The sequence below is a fragment of the Saccopteryx leptura genome, chromosome 11, assembly GCF_036850995.1.
Source record: "Saccopteryx leptura isolate mSacLep1 chromosome 11, mSacLep1_pri_phased_curated, whole genome shotgun sequence".
NCBI classification, from domain to species: Eukaryota; Metazoa; Chordata; class Mammalia; order Chiroptera; family Emballonuridae; genus Saccopteryx; species Saccopteryx leptura.
In genome coordinates this window covers 69,259,434-69,278,434 of record NC_089513.1, presented here as the reverse complement: position 1 = coordinate 69,278,434, position 19,001 = coordinate 69,259,434, and positions in this window count along the sequence as shown.

Sequence of the window (19,001 nt, the reverse complement as noted above, 5' to 3'; positions counted from 1 at the left end):
GGACAAACTGGATGAAATGGATAAATTTCAAGAAACATAAAATCTTCCAAAACTGAATCATGAAGAATCAGAAAACATGAATTCTCCAAATTACATCTAATAAAATTGAGCAGTAATCAAAAAACTTTTAACAAACAAAAGTCCTGGACCAAATAGCTTCACAGGTGAATTTTATCAAACATTCAAAGAACTAACACCGATCCTTCTCAAGCTATTCCAAAATATTCAAGAGGAGGGAAGACTTCCAAGCTCATTTTACAAGACAAGTAGTATCTTAGTTCCAAAACCAGGTAAAAACATTACAAAGAAAGAAACTATAGGCCAATATCGCTGATGAACATAGATGCTAAAATTCTCAACAAAATATTAGCACACCAGATCAAGCAATACATTAAAAAGATCACACATCATGATCAAGTTATATTTATTTCAGGTATGCAAGGTAGGCATAATATTCTTAAATCAATAAATGTGATTCATCACACAAACAAAAGGAAGGACAAAAATCACATGATTATATGAATAGATACAGAAAAAGCATTCGATAAAATCCAGCACCCATTTATGATCAAAACTCTCAGCAAAATGGGAATAAAGGGAACATACCTCAACATAAGAAGGGCCATATATAACAAACTGACAGCCAACATCATATTCAATGGGCAAAAATTAAAAGCAATCCCCTTAAGATCAAGAACAAGACAGGGGTGAACCCTTTCACCACTGTTATTCAACATAGTACTGGAAGTCCTAGCCACAACAATCAGACAAGAAGAAGAAATAAAAAACATCCAAATTGGAAGAGAATAAATAAAGCTGTCATTATTTGCTGATGACATAATACTGTACATAGAAAACTCTGAAGTCTCATCCAAAAAATTACTATACTTGATAAATGAATTTGGCAAGGTGGCAGAAAATAAAATCAATATTCAGAAATCAGTGGCATTTTTATACATTGACAATAAATTGTCAGAAAGAGAAATTAAGGAAACAATCCCCATCACTACTGAAACAAACAAACAAACAAAAAAATAAAGTACCTAGGAATAAATTTAACCAAGGAACTAAAAGACTTGTACTCAGAAAATTATAAGACATTGAAAAAGAAATTGAGGCAGATACAAAAAAGTGGAAGCATATACTGTGTTCATTAAAATGTCCATACTACTCAAAGAAATCTATAGATTCAATGTAATTTCTATTAAAATACCAATAGCATACTTTAAAGATCTAAAAAAATACTCAGAAATTTTTTCTGAAACCAAAAAAGAAGCCTCAGCAATCTTGAAAATGAAGAACAAAGTGGGAGGTATCACACTTCCTGATACCTAGCTATACTACAAGGCTATTGTAATCAATACAGCTTGGTACAGGCATACAGATCTATGGAACAGAACAGAGAACCCAGAAATGAACCCCGCTTTTATGGTCAATTAATACTTGACCAAGGAAGCAAGAGCAAACAATGGACAGTCTCTTTAATAAGTGGTGTTGGAAAAATTGGACAGGTACATGCAAAACTTACACCACTCACAAAAACAAACTCAAAATGGATAAAAGACTTAAATGTAAGTCCTGAAATCATAAAAGTCTTGGAAAAAAACATAGGCAGTATACTCTCAGACATCCATCATAGCAATATTTTTGCCAATAATATAAGGTGACCAATCATCCTCCTTTAAGGAGGACAGTTCTTCTTTTGTAAGTTCTGTCCTCCCTCGAAAAGTGTCCTCCTACATGTCCTCCTTTTTTATATCAGAAGATTAATCTGTAAATGTCTGTATTCAATCAATGTAGAGTTGATCCATTGTGTGTGATGTGACGTATTTGTACTTGACATGACGATTCGTCAAGGATCGATACAGTGCGGAGAGACACAATTATGAGATGCATGCACTCTGCATAGGAGACCTTGAGAGAGTGCGCAATATACCAAGAGCGCAAATGGCTTTGTGTACTTCTTACTGAAACATAACACGGCACATACGACATTGTAGATTCACGATTATTTCTTTCTCAGTGAATATTTAATCATAGACAGGTAAGCACAATTCATGTTTTATTAATTCATTATCTGTTTAATAATTTCCAAATACATATAGTTTTATTTACAAGTATTTTCCTGAAATTTGACTTTTTAAAATGGAAATCTAACCTCAAACCGTATCTATTAATAACACATTTTGATTAAATAGTTGCATAAAACAGATGTTTTTTAATTAGAAAATGATAAATACACCCAAATATCACTCCAAATTAGTGGTTTTGTTTGATATTTAGTTTTGTTAATTTAGTTTCTGGAAAGTTCCTACCATGATGTAATGTTTTCAGTTCCTAATATGCATGCATCATTCGTGTATCTCTATATTTTATTTTTAATTTTTAATTTCATTTAACAGATGGAAAAATAAAAAAAGAGAAAATGCCATTTCAATGATAAATTGAAAAAGGAATTTCCAATCCTCATATCAAAAAAAGATGCCATTGTTTTCTGAAATATTTGTAGTGGAGAATTTTGTATTGCAGTTGAGAGCAGAGCAGCAATAATGAAACACTTGACCACCAACAAACATAAGCAATATTAGATGAGTCAGCTTCCAGTTGTGAAGTAACAAGTTTTTCTAAAACTTTAAATTATTCTGAAGATGAAAAACAGTTGGCTGAATAGAGGGAACATTCGCATTTCATACCATAGTTCACAATCAAAGTTTTCATAGTATGGATTGTACAACTAAATTATTGAAAAAGTTTCACAATGCAAAATTTTCATGTGCCAGGACAAAATGCCAGGCTATTTTGAAATTAGTATTTAAAAATTACTGTGACAAAATACTTACAGAGGACTTGGAAACTGCAGTATTTGTAACTATTTTATCTGATGCATCAAATCATAATGAAATGAAATTGTATCCAATAATAGTAAGATATTTTAATGTTACCACAGGCATTCAAGTAAAAGTTTTAAATTTAGAATCCATTGAGTGTGGAAAGTTCTGAAATTTTGTCAAACCATCTTATACAGAGTAATAAATGAAAACAATTTGAAATCCAAAGTTGTTGCACTAACGGCTGATAATACAAATACAAATTTTGGTGGGCGAAGATGGAAAGGGGTGAATAATGTGTATGTAAAATTATAAGAGTTACTCCAAAAGAAAATACTAGGAATAGGTTGTAATGCACATATTTTGTCAAATGCAAACAACACAGCATCATGTGCCATGCCAATTGATGTAGACATAATAATAACTACAATTTATTTGCATTTTAGTCATTTTACCGTTTGTGTTGCTACTTTAAAACAATTTTGTGAAAAAGCAAATGTTGAATACAAAAAACTTTTAGCATATTCAAAAAGTTAGATGACTTGTTCTAACACCTGCTATAGAGTGTGTTCTACAATTATTTGAGCCTCTTCGTTCATATTTTTAAAGTTTAGACAAATATCCTAAAATCCTGGAATCATTTTTCAATAATAAAATATCTGAGATATTAATGTATTGTGTACATAATCAAGCATCTATTTTTAATAAAACAACTCAAAAGATTAAAGGTGAACACACTTCAGCTACGGAAGTTAGTCTTATTTTGAATGACTTTATCCTTCAATATATATCTCGTTCTGAAGAAAAATTTCTTCCTTTAATTATAAAAAGAAAATTGTCAGACTTAGAGGAATCAAATCCAGGCATAACAGAAAAGTTTATCAAAGAAGTGCAAAATTTTTACCAGACATGTTTTCAATATATCAAAGAATGGTCTGAAACAAACATCATGGGAAATAACAGTTTTCAATGGCGTTTTTTTTACTTCATTACAAGTATATTGGACAGATATTGAATCTTGTCTTGAGTTTTTATCAAAAGAAATGCCAGACATCAAAATAGATGATAATTGTCTCTTCAAAGAAATTAGAAGACTGAATTATATTTAAGTTCTGAAAAATGAATACCATGGGAAAATGAACATGTCAAAATTGATAAAAGATGGGTGGAAATATTCAGCCATTTCAAAAATGAACATATTCTATGTGAAAATTTATTTATTCTTGTTCAATTTACACTGTGCTGCTCTGGAACTAATGCAGCAGTTGAAAGAGCTTTTTCAGTTGCTAATGATTTTTGAACAAGTGAGAAATTGAGATTGAATGTTGATACTCTAGCTGCAGCACTTGCTGTAAAATTCAATATGAAAGATATTTCTTTTCAGATATTTCCAATATATTGTTGCAAGATGATACACTGACAAAAAATATTCACTCAATGGAAAAGCATTCATTTAGTGAGTGCTTTTTTCTTACAGTTATTAAAAATTAATAGGCATGTAAGCATAACTACAATATAAAATATTACAAATGTTTTATTATGTATTTATCATATTATAGTGTATTATTGTTGCAATGAATAAAATGTTTCTTTTATTTATGATATTGTTTTCTTCAATTTATTTTTGTCCTCCTTTTCATTATAAAAAAGTTGGTCACCTTACAATACATCTCCGTGAGCAAGTGAAAGAAAGGACAAAATAAACAAGTGGGACTATATCAAACTAAAAAGCTTTTGCACAGCAGACACCATTAAAAAATAAAAAGAAGCCCTGGCCGGTTGGCTCAATGGTAGAGCATTGGCCTGGTGTGCGGAAGTCCTGGGTTCGATTCCCAGCCAGGGCGCACAGGAGAAGCACCCATCTGCTTCTCCACCCCTCCCCTTCTCCTTCCTCTCTGTCTCTCTCTTCCCCTCCTGCAGCCGAGGCTCCATTGGAGCAAAGATGGCCCGGGCGCTAGGGATGGCTCCTTGGCCTCTGCCCCAGGCGCTACAGTGGCTCTGGTCGTGGCAGAGCAACGCCCCGGAGGGGCAGAGCATCGCCCCCTGGTGGGCAGAGCATCGCCCCCTGGTGGGCGTGCCGGGTGGATCCCAGTCGGGCGCATGCAGGAGTCTGTCTGACTATCTCTCCTCGTCTCTAGCTTCAGAAAAATACAAATAATAATAATAATAATAATAAATAAAAAGAGAACCCACTTAATGGAAGAACATATTCACTGATACATCTGATAAGGGGTTTATAACCAAAATTTATACAGAACTTCTAAAACTCAACACCAGGAAACAATCCAATTAAAAATGGGCGAAGGATCTGAATAGACACTTCTCTGTAGAGGACATACAGATGGCCAATAGGGATATGAAAAAGTGCTCAACATCACTAATCATTAGAGAAATGCAAATTAAAACCACAATGAGATACCACATTATGCCTACCAGAATGGCTTTCTTTAACAAATCAAAAAACAACAAGTGCTGATGAGGGTGTGGAGAAAAGGAAATCCTCCTACACTGCTGGTAGAAATGCAGACTTATGCAGCCACTGTGGAAAACATAAGGCATTTCCTCAAAAAATTAAAAATAGAACTGCCTTATCCCAGTGGGAACCCAGCTATCCCACTTCTAGGAATATATCCTAAGAATCCCAAAACACTAATTCAAAAGAAGATATGCACCTCCATGTTCACTGCAGTATTGTTTACAATAGCCAAGATCTGAAAATAGCCCAAATGTTCATCAGTGGATGAGTGAATTAAAAGGCTGTGGTACATATACACAATGGAATACTACACAGCCATGAAAAAGAAGGAAATCTTACCTTTTGCAACAGCATGAATAGACCCAGAGATTATTATGCTAAGTGAAATAAACCAGGCAGAGAAAGACAAATATCATATGATCTCACTTACATGTGGAATCTAATGAACAGAATAAACTGAGGAACAAAAGAGAAACAGAGGCAGCATCAGAGAATAGATGGACAGCTGTCAGAGGGAAGGGGCAAGAGGGGATGGGATCAAAGAAAGTGAAGGGATTAGCCAAATTATATATACATAGCACATAGACACAGACAAGTTAGCCAATTCCAGAAGAAAAGTGGGGGATGGAGGTAAGGGGGGGCCAGGGGGTAAAGAGACTTTGCATGGGACATGGGGGGCACGATGTAGGGGTTGCAGGTGTTATACTGAGTGAGACACTTGAAACCATGCCAACACAAATAAAAATTTTTTAAAAAATTTTAAGCTATTTTAATTAAGAGAGAAGTACTCACTGAGACATAGATATACCAATGGAATGTAAGGGAAAGACCAGAAAATAAACCCACACAGAGGTGAACACTTGTTATGTGATAAAGTTGGTATTACGTGTGAATCAAGAAGAAATGGGATTTTCAATTAAGAATGCTGGGGCAACTGGTTAACCATATGGAAAGAAATAGAATTAGACTCCTATTTACACCATTCACAAAAATCAGTAAGAGGTGAATTAAAGACCAATTGTTTTTTAACCTTTTTTTCCACTTTATTATTTTTAGTAATATAATTTACAATACATGCAAATATTATTAACTTGTAAAACGATAGCTTATTTATCCAATCTTTAAAGGTAAAATTCTAAACTCTTAGGAAAAACAAGTGAAGAATTTCTTTATTTATTTTTTGTATTTTTCTGAAGTTGGAAATGGGGAGGCAGTCAGACAGACTCCTGCATGCACCCGACCAGGATCCACTTGGCACGCCCACCAGGGGGCGATGCTATGCCCACCTGGGGCGTCGCTCTGTTGCAACTAGAGCCATTCTAACACCTGAGGCAGAGGTCACAGAGCCATCCTCAGTACCCGGGCCAACCTTGCTGCAGTGGAGCCCCGGCTGCGGGAGGGAAAGAGAGAGACAGAGAGGAAGGAGAAGGGGAGGGGTGGAGAAGCAGATGGGCGCTTCTGCTGTGTGCCCTGGCTGGGAATCGAACCCAGGACTCCTGCATGCCAGGTCGATGCTCTACCACTGAGCCAACCGGCCAGGGCCAAGAATTTCTTTTTTAAGTTCAGGTTAGTGTATCGGTCTAAATTCAGTTAGAGAAGCAAAACCACTGGAATGGGGAATATGTGTGTGTAAAAGGATTTGTTCCAGGAATCTGGCCATCTGCCTCCCTGTGTGGAGCTATTGTCTTCCCATCTGATTCTGGAACGGCAAGTCCACAGACCAGGAAGTCAGGAAGAAGAGACGAATGGGACATGAGGGAGAGCAAGAACAAGCTGGAACACACAGGGACAAGCTGCAGGCCACGGGACAGATTGATATCTGTGTCACTTTTTGGTGCCTCTGACCTAGAGGGTAGGCATGTCCTCTAGAAGACAAGGTTCTTTGTCCCAGAGATAAACACTGTCACCTGACCAAGAAGTAAAAGAGGCTAAATAAAGAGAGATCCAGGAGATTTCCCCTCATTCTTGGCCATAACTCATGCCTGTGAGATGAGCCAGTAGATCAGAGTCAGTGTGTGTGAGCTACGAAATGCTGCTTCACTTTTGCCTTCCCTGTCTCCCACAAGCGTCTCTAACTAGAAATACACGCAAAGGGGAGTTCTGGGAAAATGTAACTCAGCCTAGCCAAGCTGACCATACAAAACTTCGCAGAGGTAGAAACACTTTTCTTAAAGAAGATACAATGAGTAGTTGTAATAGTACACGTTTAAGTAATTTTATTCAAGAAAAAAAGATAAGAAGCATATTTTCAGAGCTCTTTAATATTTGAGAATATCTTTTTCTCAAATATCTTTTTCTCAAATATCTTTAATATTTAAAAGCCATTCTGGTAGGCATAATGTGATATCTCATTGTGGTTTTAATTTACATTTCTCTAATGATTAGTGATGTTGAACATTTTTTCATCTGCCTATTGGCCATCTGTCTGTCCTCGATGGAGAAGTGTCTATTCAGATCCTACAAGATTTTTATGTAGAAAAGTCTGGATTTATATTCCATCTCTCAGAACTCTGTAAAAGTTGTGCTGAGTTTTTTCCTTTAGTACTACTGACACTAAAGTACAAATTCCTGATCGTTTTTGGTTCCCTTTTTAACTAACATTAATTTTTTTATCTGAATAGTTTATAGTTATTCATTTTTTGTCCTTAAAGACTAAACCTTTTGTCACAATATGGTAGATAGAGTTTTTGTAACAAACATTATCAGTAACCTACCGGTATCCACTTCCTTTCTTCTTTACCAACAGAAATTTTGTTTGAACAGCAATATTGTTCCTCTCCAAAAAAAAATTTATCAGCAGAGGCCATGTAACAGTTTGGCCAGCAATCCGATAGCACATGAAGACAGGTTCTACTTTCCTAATATATCTCCTCCTTATCACTTCATTCTTCCTGCTCTTGAAACTAGAATGAGACACTGGAGGTGAAGCCGACTTCATGATTATTCATTCTCCACTTTTGTTCCCTGGCTATATGTTAGTAAACAAAAACCTCTCCCCTAACCTAAACTTAGGGGCATGTCAAACTCTATTTATTGTACGTCGCATATAATAATAGAATTAAATAAGTAAGGTATGCAGAATACTGATAATAATGAGGGCTATGGGAAAAATAATATCAGGATATGGAATTCTAGGGGGCTGTTGGGAGCAAAATTAAACAGAGTGGTGGAGAATGCTTCACTGACAAGGTGATAGTTGAATAAAGACAAAAACAAAACAAACAAAAAAGAAAGCGTGGTCATGCATTTGGTAAGAGGAGAAACAACAGGTGGTCGTGAGGTGAAACTAAGGCAAAGGCCTGAGACAGGAATGTGTCTGCTGTGTTGGAGGAACTAGTCTAGCTGAAGGTCAGTGGGGATGGGGATAGAGGACACAGGAAGACAATTACTATAAGGCATTTAGGTCATTGTGTATTACTTGGCATCAACTTTTTTTTTTTTTTTTTGTATTTTTTTGTATTTTTCTGAAGTTGGAAACGGGGAGGCAGTCAGAGAGACTCCTGCATGCACCTGACCGGGATCCACCCGGCACGCCCATCAGGGGGCGATGCTCTGCCCATCTGGGGCATCACTCTGTTGCAACCAGAGCCATTCTAGCGCCTGAGGCAGAGGCCACAGAGCCACCCTCAGCGCCCGGGCCAACTTTGCTCCAATGGAGCCCTGGCTGCGGGAGGGGAAGAGAGAGACAGAGAGGAAGGAGAGGGGGAGGGGTAGAGAAGCAGATGGGCGCTTCTCCTGTGTGCCCTGGCCGGGGATTGAACCCAGGACTCCCGCACACCAGGCCGACACTCTACCACTGAGCCAACTGGCCAGGGCCACTTGGCATCAACTTTGAGTGAGATAGAAAACCCCTAGAGGGTTTAAAACAGGAGAAGGAATACTCTCATTTACATTTTTTTTTTAGCTAGAGAGACAGAGACAGAGAGAGAGAGACAGAGGGACAGATAGGGACATCCAGACAGGGAGGGAGAGAGATGAGAAGCATCAATTCTTCGTTGTGGCTCCTTAGTTGCTCATTGATTACTTTCTCATATGTGCCTTGACTGGGGGCTACAGCAGACTGAGTGACTCCTTGCTCAAGCCGGTGACCTTGGGCTCAAGCCAGTGACCATGGAGTCATGTCTATGATCTCACGCTCAAGCTGGCAACTGTGTGCTCAAGCTGGATGAGTGCGTGCTCAAGCTGGCAATCTTGGGGTTTTGAACTTGGTTCCTCATAATCCCAGACCATCACTCTACCCACTGTGCCACTGCCTGGTCAGGTGGGATGACATAGTCTATAAATATCAGTTAAATTCATCCAATCCAGTGTGTCATGTAAGGTCACTGTTGTCTTGTTGATTTTCTGTCTGGAAGATCTATTCATTGATAACAGCGGATGTTAAAATCCTCTGCTATGACAGTATTGCTGTCGTTTTCTCCCTTAGTGACCACCAATATTTTCTTAATATATTTAAGTGCTCTGATATTGGGTGCATATATGTTTACAAAGGTTTTATATTCTTGTTGGATCAATTCCTTCAGTATGGTGTAGTGACCCACTTTGTCTGACATAAGTATTGCTACTCCCACTTTTTTATTTGCTCAGCATGGAATTATTTATTTATTTATTTATTTATTTATTTATTTATTTGCATTTCCTCACTTTCAGCCTGTGTGTATCTTTTTTTTTTTTTTTTTTTTTTTTTTTTAGTGATAGGATGGGACGCAGAGAGACAGACTCCAGCATGTGCCCCAACTGGGTTCCACCGGCAAGCCCACTAGGGGGCAATGCTCTGCCCATCTGGGGCCACTGCTCCACTGTAACTGGAACCATTTTTTTAGCCCTGAGGTGAGGCCATGGAGCTATTCTCAGCACATGAGGCCAACTTGCTTGAGCCAATCCAGCCATGGCTACGGGAGGGGAAGAAACAGAGAGAGAAAGAGAAAGAGAGAAGTGGGAGGGGTGGAGAAGCAGATGGTCATATCTCCTGTGTGCCCTGACTGGGAATCACACCTTGGACTTCCATACACCAGGCCTACACTCTACCACTGAGCCAACCAGCCAGGGCCCGTGTCTTTTGTTTTGACGTATGTCTTCTGTAGACAGCATATATATGGGTCATGTTTTCTTGTTCACTATGTCTTTGATTGAAGCATTTAATTCACTTATATTTAAGGTTATTATTGATAGGTACTTATTTATTGCTATTTTATTCTGGATACCTATGTACCTGTTTCTATATATTTCTTTTTTTCTTTCTTCTTCTTAAGGTAGGCCCTTTAACATTTCATGTAATACTGGTTTGATAATAAGCTCCTTTATCTTTTTGTTGTTGTTGTTGTTCTGGGAATATTTTTATTTCACCTTCAGTTTTAAATGATAGCCTACTGGTTTTAGGCCCTTGCTTTTCATTACTTTGAATATTTCATACTAATCCATCCTGACTAAAGTGTTTGTTGAGAAATCAGCTGAGAGCCTTATGAGAGTTTCCTTGTAGGTAACTAATTGCTTTTCTCTTGCTGCTTTTAAGATTCTTTCTCTCTTTATTTTATTTAGTTATTTTTAGAGAGAGAGAGAGAGAGACAGAAACAGACAGACAGGAAGGGAGAGAAATGAGAAGCATCAGTTCATAGTTGTGGCATCTTAGTTGTCCATTGATTGATTTCTCATATGTGCCTTGACTGGGGAACTCTAGGTGAACCAATGACCCCCTGCTCAAGCCAGCGAAATTGAACTTCAAGCCAGCAACATCTGGGCTCAAGCCAGTGACCACGGGGTCATATCTATGATCCCACATTCAAGCTGATGAGCCCGAGCTCAAGCTGGCAATGTCAGGGTTTCAAACCTGGGTCCTTAGTGTCCCAGGCCAATGCTCTCTCTATGGTACCACTACCTGGTCAGGCTCTCTTTGTCTTTAAAATTTTGCATTTTAATTATAATGTGTCTTGGTGTGGGCCTCTTTAGTTTCATCTTGATTGGGGCTCTCTGTGCTTCCAGATCTTGTGTGACCTTTTCCTTCACCAGGTTAGAGAAGTTTTTAGCCATTATTTCTTCAAATAGTGTCCTTTATCCCATATTCGCTCTCTTCTCCATCTGGTACCCCTATGATGTGGATGTTGTTATGCTTGATGTTGCCCCATATGTCCCTTAGAATTTTCTCATATTTTAAAATTCTCTTTTCTTTATGATGCTGTCCTTGGGTGATTACTCTGTGTTCTTGTCCTCTGAATCACTGATTCAATCCTCTGCTTTATTTAACCTGCTGTTGATTCCTTCTAGTGTAATCTTCATTTTAGATATTGTATTCTTCATTTCTGACAGGTTCTTTTTTATGGTTTCTATGTCCTTTTTAATGCTTACTATCACTTTAAGTTTTCACTGAGATAATCCATTCTTCCCCTAAGGTCATTGAGCATCCTTAAAACTATTGTTTTAAACTGTACCTCTGGTATGTTGGTTTCTTCCATTTCATTTAATTCTTTTTCTGGGCATTTCTCTTGTTCTTTCATTAGTGGCATATTTCTTTGTCTCCCAGTTTTGTCTCTATTATGTAGATCTGCTATGACTACCAAACTTGTTATGATGCCTTTATAATGAAGGTGTCTTGTTGAGCTCAGTGGCCCAATCTTCCTGATCACCTGAGCTTTGTGCTCCAGAAATGTTTCTTTCTTTCTTTCTTTTTTTTTTTTTTTGTATTTTTCTGAAGCTGGAAATGGGGAGAGACAGCCAGACAGACTCCCGCATGCGCCCGACCGGGATCCACCCAGCACGCCCACCAGGGGGCGACGCTCTGCCCACCAGGGGGCGATGCTCTGCCCCTCCGGGGTGTCGCTCTGTTGCGACCAGAGCCACTCCAGCGCCTGGGGCAGAGGCCAAGGAGCCATCCCCAGCACCCGGGCCATCTTTGCTCCAATGGAGCCTCGCTGCGGGAGGGGAAGAGAGAGACAGAGTGGAAGGAGAGGGGAGGTGTGGAGAAGCAGATGGGCGCTTCTCCTGTGTGCCCTGGCCAGGAATCGAACCCGGGACTTCTGCACGCCAGACCCACGCTCTACCACTGAGCCAACCGGCCAGGACTAGGAATGTTTCTTTTGGGTTATGTACACCCTGTTATTGTATTATAGTTAAGTCTTGAATGCCATTGACCCTTTTGTGGGTAGAGTTAACCCTTCAGGCTGGCTGACTATAAGGGTACACCTCGATCACAGTGTATGAAATGCTATGCCCCCAAGGCAGAGTTGTTCCCAGCAGGGTTTGTTGCCTGCTGGAATTTCCCTTTGGGTGTGTCACTTGTGTGGCTGGTTGGGTTGAGCTCTGGTATTGTCTGAAGCCCACTACTGGTTGTGATGGTTCTGGGTCCATTTAGGCAGGTTTCAAGTACAGGTCGGTATCAGGCATTGTCCATAACCGGCCTTGGGCTACACATCTGGAACTACCATGCTGTTCACTATTTGTGGCTGTATCTACTGGGCCTGGGAGGGGGGGGCAATCTGTGTATAATGGTCAGCTTCCTCCAGCTTAGAGCTGGGGCCAATCTATAAAAGGACCAGGGCTTCCTGAAGCCCACCTCTACCTGTCAGCCACTCTGCCTTTTCCTGAGGTTGCCTGGTTTCCTTTAGAGCCTTCTGAAGACTAGAGTATACCCAGGCTGGCAGCAATCCACAGACCCTATCACAGGTTGTGAGCTCAGTAGGGCAGTACCACTGGGGTTGGGAGGATGGGGTTAGGGGGTCCCCAATGTGGGGTTCATTCAGTCAGGTACTCAATGAGAGGATAGTGGCCCCTACTCCTGAGCCAAACCACTCAGTCTCTGCCACAGTCTCCAATTCTAGTTCCCCCAGTAGGGTAACATGGCAGGTTGGATGTAGCCAGCTGCCCCCTCTGCAAGAGCAAGCTCAACCTGGCAGAGCTACTGAGCTAAGGGGACAGATCAAGAGTGTCCCATTGGGCCTGGCCAGGCAGTGGCGCAGTAGAATATCAAATTGGGATGCAGAGGACCCAGGTTCGATACCTTGAGGTCACCAGCTTGAGTATGGACTCATCCAGCTTGAGTGCCAGCTTGAGAGTGGGTTCACCAGCTTGAGCGTGGGATCATAGACATGACACCATAGTTGCTGGCTTGAAGCCCAAGGTCTCTGGCTTGAGCAAGAGGTCACTCACTCTGCTGTAGCCCCCTGGTCAAGGCACATATGATAAAGCAATCAATGAACCACCAAGGTGCTGCAATAAAGAATTAATGCTTCTCATCTCTCCCCCTTCCTGTCTGTCTGTCCCTATCTGTTCCTCTCTCTGTCTTTCTGTCTCTGTCACACACACAAAAAAAATGTGTCCCAACATTGGGCATGAAGCTGGCCGAGCCTATTGGTGAGGCCTAAACACTCTGTCTGGTTTCAGACAATACAACCTCTTAGGGACTCACACTCTGAATGTCCCAGCTCCAAGCCACTCTCCCTTGCCTCTGCAGACTGAGCTCTGTGGGGTGTGGTATTTGGAACTACGCAGGGTTGATCGAGTCTCCCATTGTGGGTGGTGCCCACAAGCCTGTAGGAGTAGGGTGAGCACTTCTTACTTTTCCTGGGGTAGCATGGGCTAAACTTGCAGGGAAAATAGGAATGCCTCCCCCCACACACACACACACAATATAGCCACACACACCAGCACCCCCCCCCCATCTGAGTCCTACACAAAAGCTTCTCCGGGAGACACTCCAAAAGTCCCAGCTCTGCACATCCATTTCCCTGCATGACTGAACTCAACAGGATGGGGCTGGCCGTTATTCAACAGGTGTGTATGTGGGAAGACAGTTGTGTGCTTGAGGTAAGGGAGACTAGTCCTTCTTCCAAAACCACAGTTTAGCCACTATTAGCCTTCACCAAGAGCCTCCCCATAAAACATGTGCCCAAAAGTCACTTCTGGGTGCAGGCAGCAGATCCCTGTGCAGTACCTAAGTATTCAGAGTAGACTTGCAAGCAGCCAGGGACAGAGCAGGCTGGTGCTGTAATAAGAAAAGTGTTCGTCCCTGGTAAAGTGACATCTAGGTCTCCCAGGAGGACAGAATTCCCAGTGATTTTCACAACCAGATGTGTTGTGGGATCCTCCTCCTATCTCTGGGTTGCAGATTCGTGCACGGGGTTGAGACTCCACACTCCTTGGGGGAGGAAGTTTTGCAGTTGCAACATCCCTCTGACTTCTCAGCTGCCACACCTGATGCAGGGGCTGGCCCTTTCCATGTCTCTATACTTCTTACAAGTCTCTATGTGGCTGCTTCTGTAAACACCTGCATTTCAGTTCAGCTAGCCTTAAGTTGGTTATTCAGGTTGACGGCTTTATAATTTAACAGTGAACCCATGTTTTGGCAGGAGCAGGGAAGTGTAGCTTCTAACTACTCTGAAGCCTCTCGGAATCATTTAAACTTTTTATTTTGATCCAATTTTAGACTTACAAGAAAATTGAAAATTAGTAGTTTGCTTATATCCCTTATCCCAGTTCCCCTAATGCTAACATTTTATATCAGGAACAGGAAATTAACATTGGTGGAACATTATTAACTAAAATACAGACCTTATTTCAAATTTCAAATATTTTCTTTAACTTTCTTTTTCTTCTTTTCCAGAATCATATTCTAGGCCCCATATTGTATGTAATTATTTTTTTTTCTTTTTTCCCCTCCTTAGTCTCTTACAGTCTACAACAGTTCTTCACTCTTTTTCTTCTCTTTTATGACCCTGAGACTTTGAATGAATAATAATCGGTAATTTTGTAAAATGTCCCTCAACTTGGGTTCATCTGAAATTTTCTCATGACTGTAGAGTATTAGTTGGTTTGGACTACCATAACAAAATATCACAGACTGGGTAGGTTCAATAGAGGAAATCTTTTTTCATGGTTCTGAAGGCTAGAAGTCCAAGATCAAAGCTCTGGCTGATTTAGTTTCAGGCGAGAGATCTCTTTCTGGCTTGCAGATGGCCACATTCTATGTTCTCTCCTTATAGGACCTTTCTTCAGTGTGAGCATGCTAGCTCCTCAGTGCACTCCTGATGGTGGTGGCGGTGGGGGCACTGTAGTCTCATTTTATAATCACACGAATCCTACTGGGCCCCATCCTTCTGATTTCATTTAATCTCAATTACTGCCTTACAGGACATATCTCCAAATACAACCAAACTGGAGAGGTGGGTCAGGGTTTCAGCATATAAAGTTTAGGAGGGAAACAAACATTCAGTCTATAATAGAAAAGGCTTTTTATGGAAAGAGTACCAAACACACACACACACACACACACACACACACACACACACGTCTCTAAGCATTATAGGAATTTGTGATATTGACATGTTTTACTATTGGTGATATTTATCTTGATCACTTGGATAGCTTGGTGTCTGCTAGGTCTCTCCACTAAGAAGTTACTATCTTTTTCTTTATAGTTAATACGTATCTTTGGGAAGATACTTTGAGACTGCAAATCCTGTGTCTCCTTAAACTTGTGCCCACTCATTTTAGCATTCATTTATGAATCTTGTCTGCAAGTTACTATTTGGGCATTTGTAATGATGATTCTGCATTTTCCCTTTCCATTTATATTTATTAATTGGAATTCAAGTGTAAGAAAGAGCTGTCCCTTCTTCACTATTTATGAATAAATTTTTATATTGGTATAGACTCACTGGGTATATCCTATTTTAAGGATAAAGCCAAATACTATCATTATTTATTGTTCAAATTATTCCAGTTTTGGCCATTAGGAGCTCCTTCAGATCAGCAGTTGTTTTTGGTAAGCCTCCATCTTTTTAAAGAAACATTTCCTTACCTTCTGACATTGCAGGATGGTTTATCTTGTATTTTCCTTACCTCAGCCTGCCTTGGAATCAACAACTCCACAGAGCCCTAGTTCCTTAAGTTGGAGAATGGTATTTAGAAACCAAGGTGTGGTGCTAGGTGTGCTCATTGTTCTGGAGTGTTACTGCTTCTAGGCCCTCTCAGCAAACAGAGTAAGGAAATATATGAATACACTAACCCATCCATACAGCCAACATGTACAATTCTTTGTCTGAATGTATAGTAAAAACCGTGAGTTTATACTTCCTCTAATCCAATGCCACAGGGTTTATTTTGGCCTTCCTCCATTCCTTATAATGTTTTCACCCAACAATGAGAAACCTGTCTCTCATTATCTACAATATATGAAATTACTTGTTCAATTCTAATATACACACCCATGAGAAACACTTTTACTAAGTAGATTATAGCACATTAAGTCTTTAACTTTTCACTACCCAATGAAGATATTGCTTTATAAGTTATCTTTCCCATTCCCTTAAGTGTGCTGTTGCTTTTGTAATATATGTCCTTTCACTTGTTAGTATTTGCATTCCAGTTTGGGTTTCCTTCATTTTCTGGTTGGTTGACCTCATTTACTAGAGTGTATGTGAAGGCTATGTGAAACATTACTGTGATTTTTGAGTCAGAACTATAAAATCCACTCTACATGATCCCTGCTAACCTTTTCCCATTCCCCTCTTCTCTTTCCCTTAGTCAGTCTCATTAGTTTTTGGTCTATCCTTCCTGTATTTCTTTCATATAAATAAACAGATGTCTATGTATTTTCTTATCTTTTTTATTATATGAAGTGGCATGCTGTAGACTCTTTTATGCTGTTTTTTCGTTGTTTTTTTTTTTTCATTTTACAGTATGTTTTGGAGATCATTATGTATCAGTTCATAGAGCCTTCCTCATTCTTTTCTTGCAACTACTTAGTATTCTCTGTGGACATACCATTTTTCAACTGCTCTCTTATGAATGGGCGTTTATGTTGTTTCCTATACTCTGCAATTAAAAAATGTTTTAATTAATAAACATAAATACAGAATGGGCAAAAGTAAGTTTATATATAGTTATATGTAAAACAGAATTTATTCCTATTATTGTATTATTTTCCTTACAAACAATTGGACACCTACTTTTGCCCCACTCTGTATATACAATACTTTCATATTAGTGGAGGCATGTCTTCAGAGTAGATTCTTAAAATAGGATTACTGACCCTATTGGTTGAAAAGTATATACATGTCACTTTCTTAGTGCCAAATTGTACCAAATTGCATTCCCATCAGCAATGTATGAACATACCTATTCCCTCACAGCCTTTCAACAGAATGTCTTGTCATATTCATATTCCTAAATCATTTCCAATCTGACCAATGAGAAATGGTATGAATGGTTTAACTTGTATTTATCTAATTTTGAATTAATTTTTGAACATTTTCACGTTTGAAGGTCATTTTTATATCTTTTATAGTGAATTTTCTGTTCATGTATTTTTCCCATTTTTCTATTGGGTTTCTTATTCTTTTCCCATCCTTTACACTTTTAACAAAATCACTTGGCTATTGTGCCAAGTACAAGTTGTAGAACACTGATGAAAGCAGGGAGACAGTTGTTTCAATAATCCAGATGAAATAATGTAAAGTAATTGAAGTTGAGGCAGTAAGAAATGGTCAGATTCCTTATATAACTTGAATGTAAACCAAGAAAATTTCCTAACAGTCTCATTGTAGGATATAAGGAAAAAAGAAATTAAGCTGGACTTCCAAGTGTTTCTACTTGAACAAGTGGAAGGCTAGATTTGTCATTAACCAAGACACAGATCTTGGTTGAAGCCAACTTGGGGGGGGGGGGCGGCGATGATAATTGGAAGCTGGAGTTGGTCTGTGTTAATTTTGAGATGCCCATTAGACTTCTAAGTGGAAATGTCAAGAAGGCAGTTGGAGCCCTGGCTGGTTGGCTCAGCGGTAGAGCGTCGGCCTGGTGTGCGGGGGACCCGGGTTTGATTCCCAGCCAGGGCACATAGGAGAGGCGCCCATTTGCTTCTCCACCCCCCCCCTTCCTCTCTCTCTCTTCCCCTCCCACAGCCAAGGCTCCATTGGAGCAAAGATGGCCCGGGCGCTGGGGATGGCTCCTTGGCCTCTGCCCCAGGCGCTGGAGTGGCTCTGGTCGCGGCAGAGCGACGCCCCGGAGGGGCAGAGCATCGCCCCCTGGTGGGCAGAGCGTCGCCCCTGGTGGGCATGCCGGGTGGATCCCGGTCGGGCGCATGCGGGAGTCTGTCTGACTGTCTCTCCCCGTTTCCAGCTTCAGAAAAATACAAAAAAAAAATTAAAAAATAAAAAAATAAAAAAAAAGAAGGCAGTTGGAGATAACGATATTGGAGTTCCCAGATATAGATGGCACCTTGATCCGTGAGAACTAGATGAGATCATGAGTAAGTATAGATGTAAAATAAACTCCAACATTACTGAGATCATGGAGAATAGAAGGAATCGGCCAAAGAAACTACGAAGGAACAGCCAAGAAGGTAGTAGTAGGAAACAAGAATATAGTGTCATGGAAGCAAAGCAAAGAACAAATTTCAATGACAGACAGATAAAAGTGTCAAATGCTGACACATCAAGTAAATAAACTAAAAATTGACCATAATATAGCAATTGTTGGAGACTTTGAAAAGAAGCACAGCATTAGTGGATTGGTAAAGATAAAACCCTAATTTAAGTAAATTTCAGAATGAGGAGTAGGAGCTTGGGACCATCAGCATAGACAGATTGGGGAATTTTTGTTGTAAGAATTCAAGTCACATTTTATATAAAATACAATGAAAATAACACGTACTTGACAATTTCATGAGCAGCAAAACCTTAATAATAAAAAAGGAGAAAGTAGGCTGA